Raw genomic sequence first — 14,605 nt, 5'->3', positions numbered from 1 at the left:
TATATGCTCGCTGGATGTGTCGGCTCCAGCTCTCATCATCCCTTACCTTGGCCATGCTGCCTAGAGTTTATGGGAACTGGAGTTTATAACAACATCTGGAGGACCAAAGGTTTCCTGCTTTAAATAGAGATCCATCACCATTTATGTACTTCTTGAGAATCTTTTAACATTTTATCCCATTTTTTCTACCATAAGAGACCCCTATGGGTTGATGTCCCAAAGGACATGCATTTGTTTGACATACAACAATAACAAGCCAATCCTGGCCAGAGTACTATTCTTTTGTCATGAATTTATAAATATAGAACACTGACTAAGGTTACTGCTTTCCTCTGACTCATGCCTAGCTGACATCACTCCTCAGAAGAGGTAAATGGGCTTTAACGTCACTGGAAGCAACACAGCTGCATGCCTGTCAAGTTCTATTGATCTTCCATTCCGTCACAGAGTCGTCTCCCAGGGCTAAATTCTCCTCTGGCTTTGAAGCATCACAGCATCTTTACTGATTTCACAGGATGTATTTTTATACTGAAAAGTTATGCCAATGTGTTCTAAGTGAAGTAGTTTTCAGACTCGGGATTCACCTTTAACCCTAAGCCTTTACTACTCAAACCTGCTTTTAAAATTATTAGTTACTGTACTGTGTTGGGATCATCAGCAGCCTCCTCTGCAGACCTTCCAGAAGTTGAGTTGTAATTATTTTTCCATAAGCTACTGCCTGTTGCAGGTCATAATCCCCCTGTGAACCCAATAGCTTTGTTGATTAGGACAATGGTTCCCAAACCCACCCCCAATGGCAACTTGAAAATTCCTGAGGGTTTTGAGGGACCTCTTAAATTATTTTCTAAACCAGTGTTTCCCAAACTTTTTCTGACCATGGCCCCCTTCTGACCTGGTTTCCTTTCTGTGCCCACCCTCAGACATAGCCAAAGGGGGGCAGCTGCTAACTTAAATAGAATTACTTGTAAGTAACAGATTGGCCTAGGATATGTGATATGTAGAAGACTATGGATAAAAGTTAAAATGAAAAGAAAGGGGGATTCGAGGAAGTCACCCAACAATGATAACAAAAGTGGGATTATTACAGTTAGGATAAATGTGGTTTTTGTGTGTGTTTGTTGTTGTTTTGATGTTTTTCTTGTTTGTTGATATGTCTGTTATAAACTTGGAAAAATAATTGAAAAAAATTAAAGAAACAAAACAAAGGGGGGCAGCTGCCCCCAATAAGTAAAAATAAATATAAATCTGAGGTTCTGCCCCCCTAACAAAAGCCTGTTCCCCTAACAAAAATCTTGGCTATACCCTTGCCCCCCCATCCTACTGATAGAAAGGTAGCTATTTAAATGTTTTGTTTGTAAATAGAACATGTTTTATTGATAATTTTTTATAATTTATACAAAACATTTACATAAAATGGTAGGGACATAATGGAATGCTAAATCATCCATGACAGATGACCATCCAGCCTTCAAGGAAGGAGAGTCCAGAACCTCCTGAGGGAGATCCATCTTCCATGTATTATAAAAAGTAAACAACACTTATTTGACCTCACTTATTAGACACAGAGGGGGAAACCCACTGATACAGTCCAATATACAGCTGTTGCTGCTCCTGTGTGTGTTTGGGAAGACCACTCCCTACTGCAAGCCAATTCTATCAGGCCCAAGGGCCTACACTCACACATACTCTGAGCAGCTCTCTGCAGCAAGTGGCGAAAATGTTTTTAAATGTTTAAAAAGTGTTCTTAATCTGCTGCACCTCCAATGGTGGTTTTTAAAAATATTTTATTATTTTCTTTCTGTTTGGGGTGGGACAAATTTTAGTCGGGGCGGGGAGTAGTTCAGTTTTAGCGTAATTGTTTCTTGCTTTGTTTTTACTTTCACTATTTTGTTAAGTTATTGTATAGTTTGTATTTTGCTTCCCCTCCCCCCTTTATTAAATTTTATTGTTACCCTTCACATTAACACACCATACAGAAAAAGAATATAAATTTCCTCACCTCCAAAGAAAAAAAGAGAATTAGTACATCAGCTAAAGGTAAAGGGACCCCTGACCATTAGGTCCAGTCGCGGCCGACTCTGGGGTTGTGGCATTCATCTCGCTTTATTGGCTGAGGGAGCCAGCGTACAGCTTCCAGGTCATGTGGCCAGCATGACTAAGCCACTTCTGGCGACCCAGAGGAGCGCACGGAAACGCCATTTACCTTCCTGTCAGAGCAGTACTTATTTATCTACTTGCACTTTGATGTGCTTTCGAACTGCTAGGTTGGCAGGAGCAGGGACCGAGCAATGGGAGCTCACCCCGTCGCGGGGATTCGAACCACCGACCTTCTGATCGGCAAGTCCTTGGCTCTGTGGTTTAACGCACAGCGCCACCTGCGTCCCTTTATTTATGACATTTACATATTTCTTAATCATTAGAATTTCTATGTGGTGTACATAAAAATAAACCATACAAGGAATGAAACAAAACCAAATAAATCATCATAGAACCAAACAGAAACTCAAACTAACTTAAAATGTCTGCTGGAATAAGGGGGACTTCATCATGCACCTGGAGTTCAGAAAAGAGGGTGCCTTTCTAACTTTAATTAGGGAGGGAGTTCCACAAGCTTGGGCCTGCTACACTGAATTCACATCTGGTAGTTCATCTGTGCCACTGGGGAACACCAAAGGGGATCTCATTGACTGAGCAGGGATATAAGGGAGCAGGTAGTCCTAAAGATTTTGTGGACTCCAGTTGTTCAGGGCCTTGTAAGTTAAGGTCCAGCCACCGACAACTCTGGGGTTGTGGTGCTCATCTCGCTTTACTGGCTGAGGGAGCCAGCGTACAGCTTCCAGGTCATGTGGCTAGCATGACCAAGCCGCTTCTGGTGAACCAGATCGGCACACGGAAATGCCATTTACCTTCCTGCCAGCGCGGTACCTATTTATCTACTTGCACTTTGACATGTTTTCGAACTGCTAGGTTGGCAGGAGCAGGGACCGAGCAATGGGAGCACACCCTGTCACAGGGATTTGAACCACCAATCTTCTGATCTGCAAGTCCCAGGCTCTGTGGTTCAACCCACAGCGCCATCCGTGTCCCTAGTACATCAGCTAGTAACCTTCAAAACATAAAAGTGGTCTTTTTCTATCTACCAGACTTCCCGTCTATTCCTTATTACAGATTCTGTATTACAGTCATACCTCAGGATAAATACGGTTCAGGATAAGTATTTTCGGGTTGTGCTCCGCGGCGACCCGGAAGTAACGGAGCGCATTACTTCCAGGTTTCACCGCTTGTGCATACACAGATGGTCAAAATGACATCACATGCATGCGCGGAAGCGGCAACACGCAGATGCGTCTTACGTTCTGTTCAGGATGCGAACAGGGCTCCGGAACGGATCCCGGATCCCATTCGCATCCCGAGGTACCACTGTAATTGTTTGCTGCCATTGCATAACGAGTTTTGTTCAATTTCAATATCCCTTGATCCAATCATTGATTTTACCACATTTTAACACTTTTAAAAAATGTATTTTGCTTTTTAAAGGCAAAGGGTCAAGGCTGCCTGGGAGTGGACCTCAGCCAACAGAATGTCTGGGGCAGGTTCCACAGTGGGGAATGTATTGGGACACCCAATCTCAGTGATCACGGGCAGGAAGAGGAGTTACGCTAAGACCAGACCATGTCACTACTGAAGAGGCAGGCTTAGTCCTTGTTTGAGGACTATCCCTGCCTCCAGGTCTGGTTCTGACTGGAAGGATACTGGAATCAGCAAGGGAAACCCACATGACCTGAGGGAACCAGAGGGCCTTCTTAGTAGTGGCACCCACCCTGTGGAATGCCCTCCCATCAGATGTCAAGGAAGCCATCCTATTTTTAAAAGACATCTGAAGGCAGCCCTGTTTGGGGAAGTTTTTTAATATTTAATGCTGTATTGTTTATAACACTCGATTGGAAGCTGCCCAGAATAGCTGGGGAAACTCAGCCAGATGGGCAGGGTATAAATAATAAATTGTTGTTGTTGTTGTTGTTGTTGTTGTTGTTGTTGTTGTTGTTGTTGTTACTACGAAAGGTGCAGAGGGAGTTCTGTATATATGGGAGAACTTTAAAAAGCAAGTGGTCCTCACTCACCTGGTGCAAAAAGATCTTGTTATCCAGAGGAGCCCTAACTGCCTAGAAGGATAAAATGCTATAGCCCCCTACACCCTTACCTGGGAGTAGACCCCACTGAACTCAGTGTGGCTTTCTTCCGATTAGACACTTAGTTATTTGCTAGATGCAAGTCAGCAGCACCAGATGACCCCACTCGACTAGGCGCTGGGGTGGATTTCACCCCGCGCCTTGCAGAACTGGGGCTAGGCTGCCACCAGGCCCAGAACTGGTGGCAACAACAAGCAGCTCCGGTTCATAGAATCATAGAATCATAGAATCATAGAGTTGGAAGAGACCACAAGGGCCATCGAGTCCAACCCCCTGCCAAGCAGGAAACACCATCAGAGCACTCCTGACATATGGTTGTCAAGCCTCTGCTTAAAGACCTCCAAAGTAGGAGACTCCACCACACTCCTTGGCAGCAAATTCCACTGTCGAACAGCTCTTACTGTCAGGAAGTTCTTCCTAATGTTTAGGTGGAATCTTCTTTCTTGTAGTTTGGATCCATTGCTCCGTGTCCGCTTCTCCGGAGCAGCAGAAAACAACCTTTCTCCCTCCTCTATGTGACATCCTTTTATATATTTGAACATGGCTATCATATCACCCCTTAACCTCCTCTTCTCCAGGCTAAACATGCCCAGCTCCCTTAGCCGTTCCTCATAAGGCATCGTTTCCAGGCCTTTGACCATTTTGGTTGCCCTCCTCTGGACACGTTCCAGTTTGTCAGTGTCCTTCTTGAATTGTGGTGCCCAGAACTGGACACAGTACTCCAGGTGTGGTCTGACCAGAGCAGAATACAGTGGCACTATTACTTCCCTTGATCTAGATGCTATACTCCTATTGATGCAGCCCAGAATTGCATTGGCTTTTTTAGCTGCCGCGTCACCGTTCGCCCAGCCCTACCCATTGCCACCCCACCACCACACTTACCTGAGCTGGGGGCTCTCAATCATGGGCTCTACTGGTCAAAAAACAAATTAGGACTGCTCGAATAAAATGCATGTGGCAAAAAGGCGTGATAGGGTGGTGCCCTTACCCACTTGTGATTGGCCAAGCAGATAGCAAGGCAATCAGGATTTTTCCTTTTTAAAAAAATATGATTTTTCTTCTTTGCTTCTCACTTTGTGGCCCCCTGGCCTTGTGCTGTGGCCCCCCATTTATGTGATTTTCATGTGTGGCCCCCTTGAAATATCCAGGGAACCCCCAGGGGGCCATGTGGCCCCCGGTTGGGAAACACTGTTTTTATTGGGAAACACTACCTTTTTATTGCTTCTGCTTTGTGTTTAATTGTACTATAATTTTAATTCCATAGAATTCAAATCTAACATGTTTTTTTCATAGAAATATAAGATAAGAAGCAATAAAATTCAAATTAAAAATCAATATAAATACTTAATGCAGTGGATATGCTATCTCCTGTCTGCACCCATGTTGTAAATACATGTTAAACCATATTTCTCCACCATGCCTTGATTCTCAAGGGGAATACAAGCCTGGGTGAGTGCTTGGAACCCCTTGGAATCTTGCAGAGAGTGAGAGTGGTACACAACCTTTCCAACAATGTGTTATATTTACACCTAAAGCAATTGTGAATGAAATATTTGCAATTTTGCAGGGGAGAGGGGAACCCAGCTGGCTCTAGTCTGAATCTGTTGCTGCTGATAGTGATGCTGTTTTAGGCTGCAGTCCTAAAGACAATAATTAGGAATATGAATGACTGAATTAAATATTCCAGTTGTTTGAACTGTTGTAAGTCAGCTTTTTATATACGTCTCAGTAAGCAAGCATAGGGCTTCACTGATAGCAGCTGTTACTCATTCTCTAGCCCTGTGCATTTGAAAAGTGTTGTCAAGTCCTCTCTGTGCGAAAGAAGCCCAAATCTTTCAACATGTGTTAACATTCTCCAGACTTGAAATCTGGAGCTGAGGACACATAATGCCGACTAATAGGCCATAGCCTGTAGGTTTCGCTACATTATGTCCCCAGGCTGGGAAACAAACTCAGCTTTCTACACAAAATATCACATCCCTTCGTATGATTCAGTAAGATGACATTCCTGTTCTCTGAACATGGCAGATGTGCCCCAGGTAATTTTGTATCCATACAGCTCTGTTTCAATCGAGTCTCTTGTCAATGGATGTCTAAACGCATTGGGCTGTTTTTTAATACTATGGCGTAATAAGAGCAAGGTCTGAAATGAAGGTGTGTAAGGTGCCCTGTGTTGTTCCTTGGTGGCACGGGTAATACTGAGTCTGATAAAACTATTTATTTCCTCTTTTAATGGGGGTTTAATGAATTGCACAGTTTGCAATAAAAAGCTACAGCACTCCACAGCTATAGTTGCTCTATGGTCTAAATGACTGCCCTTTCCTTTGGTTTAAGCCCCACCTGTATAGTGCTCAGCAACACGCACTCTTTGATAGGCGGGAACACTGTGCTTTGACCCCACTGAGTTTCAATGTGAAAGTAAAAGACTAATAGTATTACTCAGCATAAGTAACAGAGAAACATGGCTTTTGTTTAACATAATGACTTGTTGTAACCGAAGCTTATTCATCATTGCCCAGTTGGTCCAAGGTAGTTGATTCATTCATGAGTAATATTTTGGACACAAGGCATCCTGAATCAAAAGGCAAGCCTCTCTGTTATCAGACTGTGGTTGCTTAAAGATGGCCTGTTTTGGAACACTGGTTCTGATGGCTTGTGCACATTTATGGTGGTCGGGTTCTACAATGGCCAGCGTTTACTGAACATTCATTCTTACTGGTTTGCTGGAAGGCTATGTGAAAAAACCAGACACTAGTTATTCCACACTTTTCTCTGCATTTTTCTCATCACTTACAGCAAAAGGGCTGATTTTGCGGGGAGAAGAGGAATAGTTGTACAGGAATTCCAACTCTATGGGGACAACTGCCTTATGCCAAGCCAGACCATATACAGTGAGGGGGGAAAGTATTTGATCCCCTGCTAAATTTGCCCGTTTGCCCTCTGACAAAGAAATGACCAGTCCATAATTTTAATGGTAGGTTTATTGTAGCTGTGAGAGACAGAATAACAACAGGAAAACCTCCAGAAACCCAGAAGATAAAAGTCAGAGATTGATGTGCATTATAATGAGTGAAATAAGTGTTTGATCCCCTATCAACCATCCAGATGTCAGGCTACCTGGTATCTTCACTGTATGTAATGATCTGAGATTAGAAGCACCTGCTGTAAGGGAGAGGTCTTACTTGTAATCCCAGCTCGTTACAGTGCCTGTACAAAAGACACCTGTCAGCAGAAGCAATCAATCCAGCAGATTCCAAACTAGCTACCATGACCAAGAACAAAGAGCTGTCCAAGGATGTCAGGGACAAGATTGTAGACCTGCACAAGGCTGGACTGGGCTACAAGACTATTGCCAAGCAGCTTGGTGAGAAGGTAACAACAGTTGATGCAATAATTTGCAAATGGAAGAAACACAAAATAACTGTCAACCTCCCTCGGTCTGAGGCTCCATGCAAGATCTCATCTCGTGGAGTTGCAATGATCAGGAGAATGGTGATGAAGCAGCCCAGAACTACACGGGGGGAGCTTGTCAATGATCTCAGGGCAGCTGGGACCATAGTCACCATGAAAACAGTTGGTAACACACTACGCCGTGAAGGACTGAGCCTGCAAGGTCCCCTTGCTCAAGACAGCACATGTACAGGCCCTTCTGCAGTTTGCCAATGCACATCTGAATGACCCAGAGGAGAACTGGGTGAAAGTGTTGTGGTCAGATGAGACCAAAATCGACTCAACTCGCTGTGTTTGGAGGAGGAGGAATGCTGCCTATGACCCCAAGAACACCACCCCCACCGTCAAACATGGAGGGGGGACATATTATGCTTTGGGGTGTTTTTCTGCTAAGGGGCCAGGACAACTTCACTGCATCGAAGGGATGATGGACGGGACCATGTATCGTCAAATCTTGGGTGAGCACCTCCTTCCCTCAGCCAGGGCACTGAAAATGGGTTGAGAATGGGTATTCCAGCATGACAATGACCCAAAACACACAGCCAAGGCAACAAAGGAGTGGCTCAAGAAGAAGCACATTAAGGTCCTGGAGTGGCCTAGCCAGTCTCCAAACCTTAATCCTATCAAAAATCTGTGGAGGGAGCTAAAGGTTTGAGTAACTACACATCAGCCTCGAAATCTTACTGAGGTTCTGCAAAGAGGAGTGGGACAAAATACCTCCTAAGATGTGTGCAAACCTGGTGGCCACCTACAAGAAACATATGACCTCTATAATTGCCAACAAGGGTTTGGCCACCAAGTACTAAGTCATCTTTTGCAAAGGGATCAAATACTTATTTCATTCATTATAATGCACATCAGTCTCTGACTTTTGTCTTCTGGGTTTCTGGGGTTTTTCCCTGTTGTTATTCTGTCTCTCACAGCTACAATAAACCTACCACTACAATTATGGACTGGTCATTTGTTTGTCATAGGGCAAACAGGAAAATTTAGCAGGGGATCAAATACAACCCCCCCCCCCAATCACTGTATGTATGTAGGAGAGGGTATATTAATTTCAGTTTATCTTGCAGGCCTCCATGTGTATGGATTGTAGAGAGTTTTAAAATCCCATCCTTGGCAGCGCACTTAAAAGCATAGGAATTAGGCTGTGAACCGTCCTGAGACCTGCAGGTATAGGGCAGTATATAAATTCAATAAATAATAAAACCTTGTTTTGAGCAAGTACAGCTATGAAGTAAGCTGGATCCCTTTTCTTACACTGCTAAATAAAGAATCAGGCAACACTTGTAAAGTAAGTTTAAAAATAAGATTCACTTACTTGCATTGGTTCACAGCAACTATGCAGGCAAAATACTTTTATTTACAGTATAACCAGCTTCAGGCAGCTGGAGCAAACATCTGCATCCAACAGTGGTCAAAGGAAAAGAGAGAAGAACAGAAAGTACTATACGCTCCTTCCTCTCCAGGAAAGGAAGGGGAAATGACATCACACAGAGCCCTTGCTACCAGTTGTATTCCTGTGGTCTGAGTACCCACCCAACAGCAATACAGCTCTGTAGCATTAGCCTCTTCCATGTTAACTATAACAAGTATACACATTTGTTAAGTTTGGCTTCTAGCTCTGTATTGTCTACACTGACTGGCAGTGACTATTCAGGGTTTCAGCTCTCCTACCTCGGTGGGTTAAACCACAGAGCCTAGGATTTGCCGATCAAAAGGTCGGCGGTTCGAATCCCCGTGATGGGGTGGGCTCCCGTTGCTCAGTCCCTGCTCCTGCCAACCTAGCAGTTCGAAAGCACGTCAAAGTGCAAGTAGATAAATAGGTACCACTCCGGCGGGAAGGTAAACGACGTTTCTGTGCGCTGCTCTGGTTCGCCAGAAGCGGCTTAGTCATGCTGGCCACATGACCCAGAAGCTGTACACCGGCTCCCTTGGCCAATAAAGCACGATGAGTACCACAGCCCCAGAGTCGGCTGTGACTGGACCCAATGGTCAGGGGTCCCTTTACCTTTACCTTTACCCCTACCTGGAGATTCTGATTAAACCTGAGACCTTCTATAGTACATTCAAGGCAGTTCTACTACTGAGCTATAGCTCTTTCACTTTAATTACAGTCTGAACTTGACAGTATGCAGTCGGTCCCACCTGCAAAGTAGCAACAGTCTGGAATCATTATATTTAGTGAACTGATTAAATTTAGTGTACTATGTTACACTATATCTTTCTTTCTTGTTGTTCTTCTTTGCACTTTTCTCTCTCTTTTTCTTTTCTCTCTTCTCTTCTGTAACCTTCGACACCTCCCTTTCCATGGAGGCGCAGGTTGCAGCCACAGCAAAGGTGGCATTTTTCCATCTCCACCGTATCAAGCAGTTGGTCCCTTACCTTTCCCGCCCCGACCTGGCCACAGTGATCCATGTGACAATCACCTCCAGGCTTGATTATTGTAACTCGCTCTATGCGGGGCTGCCCTTGAAGCTGACCCGGAAACTTCAGCGGGTGCAGAATGCCGCAGCAAGGCTCCTTATGGGGATTCATCCAGTGCTACACCAGAAGCACTGGCTCCTGGTGGAGTATAGAGTCAGGTTTAAGGTGCTGGTTTTGACCTTTAAAGCCCTTTGCGGCCTAGGACCCACGTACCTACAGGACCGCCTCTCCTGGTATGCCCCACAGAGGACCTTAAGGTCCACAAAAGACAACACTTTGGAGGTCCCAAGTTGCAAGGTGGTTAGATTGGTCTCAACTAGGGCCAGGGCCTTTTCAGTACTGGCCCCAACTTGGTGGAATGCTCTGTCACAAGAGACTAGGGCCCTGCAGGATCTGACATGTTTCCGCAAGGCCTGCAAGACGGAGCTGTTCCGCCTGGCCTTTGGTTTGGACTCAGTCTGACCCTTCTGTTTCCTTCCCCTTATGGTTTTGATCTATGGGCTACTATTAAAATGAGGCTGCATTTTAAATTGTACTTTTAACCTTGGTCCCCCCCCCCATTATGTTTTTATTGTAATTTTACTGGTATTAGCTGCCCTGAGCCTGGCTCTGGCCGGGGAGGGCGGGGTATATTTATTTATGTATTTATTATTATTTTATCACTTTATCTTATATAACTGAAATTCTTTTAATAAAATATTATTGGTAATGAAGTCTGGAAGCTGCCTAAGGCAGTGAATTGTATGCTAAACGCTTTTCAGCATGGTGGCTGCAGTTTCTGGTATGCAGTGCTCTGAGGATGACCACATGCCAGCAGCGTGTGTAGCTACAGCAAAAGTAGGTATTGCTAACCCACATTCTTGTATGTACACAGCACACGAGTATTCTTACCACGCATGCAGTACACACATATGCAGATCACACACGTAGGCCACTTGCTGGCCCGTCTGTGGCGTCATAGGATTGGTGAGAGTATTGGTCTAAAAACATCTGGGGACCCAAGGTTCAAGAGCATTACTCTGTGACACCAACAACGCTCATCACCCCTGACCATTAACTAAGTTGGCTTCGGACTGGGGGAGTTGTAGTCCTATCACATTGGAGACCTGAGATTCAAGAACACCGATCTGCTGTGATTCTCCAGGATCTCAGACCGATGCCTTTCCGACCCACTGCTACCTGATCTGTTCAAGTGGTGAAGCCAGGGTCTGGACCTGGGACCACCTGCATGCAGGGTGTGTTATCTCTCCCTTAGCCTAGGCCCCATTTCCCTGCCCAATGTCTATTGGCCTATTACAAGTGTTTGATAACATTGCAATAGTACAGTAGTATTAACCTGAGATATGAGCCATCACCCCTCTTGCATCACAGTTCCTTCATTATTTCCTGTCACCTTAATTCAGGTATAAGCAGAGAGAGAAGGCGGGATGCATTCTGCCCCCCCCCCCCATCAATTCTCAATCCATAACAGAAGAAGAAGAAGTGGGCATGATACCTGATGTGCTTGCCAATATTTACAGAGTTTTCAATCTCAAAAGTCAGTAAAGTGAACATTTTGGCTGCAAGAAGTTCCTGCTGGGGTGGTTTTAAGTTACCCAAAGAAAGGCCTGGAAAGCACAAACCTGGAATTTGGGAGTGTAGCAAGAATTTATTTCTACATTTTTCGTTACCCAGGTGAGAAACAACCTTTTAAATAAAACACAGAGCTAAGGAAATTAATTCAAATCCAGCGAGGGAACCAGCGTTTATTGTAACTATTACAATAGGTCAGGGCTCAACTTAACGTGGTTGTTATAGATAAACTGCCAGTTAAGAAGTCTGCCACAAGGAGAATTAAAACAAGGATTCATAGGGAGAGAAACCAACAGAGTCATAAAACACCAAATATCTTTCTACATACGTAAAGAAAGGTTACAGATCAAAGAATATAAAGTTACACAACTTCACACTGGTATCAACTTCCTTGGTGTGTTTCAAAACATGTGGTCTCAGCCTACAACTTATCTGGCAGGTGTCTAGACAACCAGGCTTTCCCGTATCTGTCCCTGGAACCTCTAGAGGCGATGTTGGTGCTAACTCACAACATAGGAAAACATCCTATCATTTGCGCCGCTTTCAGGGTCAGATAGGAGAGATGGAATGCAGTGAAGGGGGAGGCATGAGTATCACAAAATGCAGGCACACATAAATAATTCATGGATGCATTCTGCTCAAAGTTTAAATGCAATTAATATTGGAACATTTTAAAAATAAATAAAAAATCTGCATCCTTGGTCTCTAATTCTTATACAGTAATACCTCGGGTTACATACTCTTCAGGTTACAGACTCTGCTAACCCAGATATAGTACTTCGGGTTAAGAACTTTGCTTCAGGATGAGAACAGAAATCGTGCAGTGGCAGCGCAGCGGCAGGCCCCATTAGCTAAAGTGGTGCTTCAGGTTAAGAACAGTTTCAGGTTAAGAACGGACCTCCAGAATGAATTAAGTTCTTAACCCGAGGTACCACTGTATCAGGAGGGAGTTTTCTTACTTATAAAAATGTTCAAATGAATAGCTCTATATTTCTAGAAGTTGCCTCAGTGACTACAGCTTAGCTAGCCTTGGGATCCATTAATGGCTACAGACTATTGCTGAGGAACCTCAGGCTTTCAGGACCATGGGTAGGCAAACTAAGGCCCGGGGGCCGGATCCGGCCCAATCGCCTTCTAAATCTGGTCTGCGGACAGTCCAGGAATCAGCATGTTTTTACATGAGTAGAATATGTCCTTTTATTTAAAATGCATCTGTGGGTTATTTGTGGGACATAGGAATTCATTCTTTTCTTTTTTTCAAAATATAGCCTGGTCCCCCACAAGGTCTGAGGGACAGAGGATCGGCCCCCTGCTGAAAAAGTTTGCTGACCCCTGACTCAGGACAAATGCAGTCCTCCAGTCCTCTCTGCGTGGCCCTCAGAACTTTCCTCAGGTCATACTCAAGCCTCACCCTCTACTCAGGTTACGGCAGGGGTCGGCAACGTGCGGCCCATGAGCTGGATGCGGCCCACAAAGACCGTTTTACTGGCCCATGAGCTGAACAGAGCTGCCTGCTCAGTGAGTCCCCTGCACGCTGCGCTAAACCGGCATAGCACAGGGACTCGCCGAGCAGCACCGGAAATTGCATCTGTGCACATGCAGATACAGTGGTTGCTCGGGTTGCGAACGTGATCCGTGCGGGATGCACGTTCGCAACCGCAGCATTCGCAACCTACAGTGGTGCATCTGTGCACGCGCAGGTTGTGATTCAGTGCTTCTGTGCATGCGCAAAGTGCAATTTAGCACTTCTGCGCATACGCAACCATTGAAACCTGGAAGTAACCCGTTCCAGTACTTCCAGGTTTTGGTGGTCCGTAACCTGAAAAAATGCAACCTGAAGTCTCTGTAACCCAAGGTACTGTACTGGAAATCATGTCTATGCATGTTCAGACGCCAAAAATTGCTTCTGCGCAGGTGCAATTTTTGGCATCTGGGCATGTGCAGAAGCAATTTCCGGTGCTGCGGACATGCGCAGATGTGAATTCTGGCATTGCACTATGCCTGTGATAGTCTGGGAATCTGATTCAGAGGCTGAACCGGAGGAATCCCAGCCTGCACAGGAGTCCCCGCCTCCAGGGCTGGCTGAGCCGGGGCAGGGGCTTGAATCTGAAGGGCCCTCACCTGTGCTGGATCCTCAGGAGCAGACACCAGCTGAATCCGCTCTGGCTTCAGAGGTGATCGAGGACCCATTGCCTGCAGGTGCTCCTCTCCCAGCCCTGTCAGGGGAAGGTGAGGTTGCCTCTGGGTCCAGTAACCCTCCAGCCTCTCCTGAGCTGCAGAGGCTCAGGGCAGAGAGGCGGAGGGAACTGGGTTCTCTCAGGAGGAGTGCTCGCTTTAAGGCCAGGAGAGGCGAGTCACCTGTGGGCCGGGACCGCCCTAGGCCTCAGAGGAGATAAAGGCCAGTCAGCCCAGTCCCAGGTTGCGGGAGCAACATCGTTGGAAACCTGTTCCTGTCAGCACCCTGACCTGTTCTTCCAGAGTTCCTGACCATGCCCGGCTCCTTGCCTTGGACCCCACATCAGCCTCAGACCACGCCGCACGGTAACCCCCCCGGGACCAGCACAGTGCCAGTCCTTTCCACGGATAATCTCCGTGGGAGTGATCCAGTCCATGGCCGGTAATGGGCTTCAGACACAAAGCACATTGATGAGGCAGTCTCGAAGTACCAGCTCTCCTCAATTTCTAGTACAGTGGTACCTCGGGTTAAGTACTTAATTCGTTCCAGAGGTCCGTTCTTAACCTGAAACTGTTCTTAACCTGAAGCACCACTTTAGCTAATGGGGCCTCCTGCTGCTGCCGCGCAGCCAGAGCCCGATTTCTGTTCTTATCCTGAAGCAAAGTTCTTAACCTGAAGCATTACTTCTGGGTTAGCGGAGTGTGTAACCTGAAGCGTATGTAACCCGAGGTACCACTGTAATAGATCATGGATGGGGAACCTTTTTCAGTCTGAGGACTGCATTCTCTTC

The sequence above is a fragment of the Podarcis vaucheri genome (assembly GCF_965113315.1).
Source record: "Podarcis vaucheri genome assembly, chromosome: Z".
NCBI lineage: Eukaryota > Metazoa > Chordata > Lepidosauria > Squamata > Lacertidae > Podarcis > Podarcis vaucheri.
The sequence above is the reverse complement of the archived record's forward strand: the minus strand, read 5'-3'. Positions refer to the sequence as shown.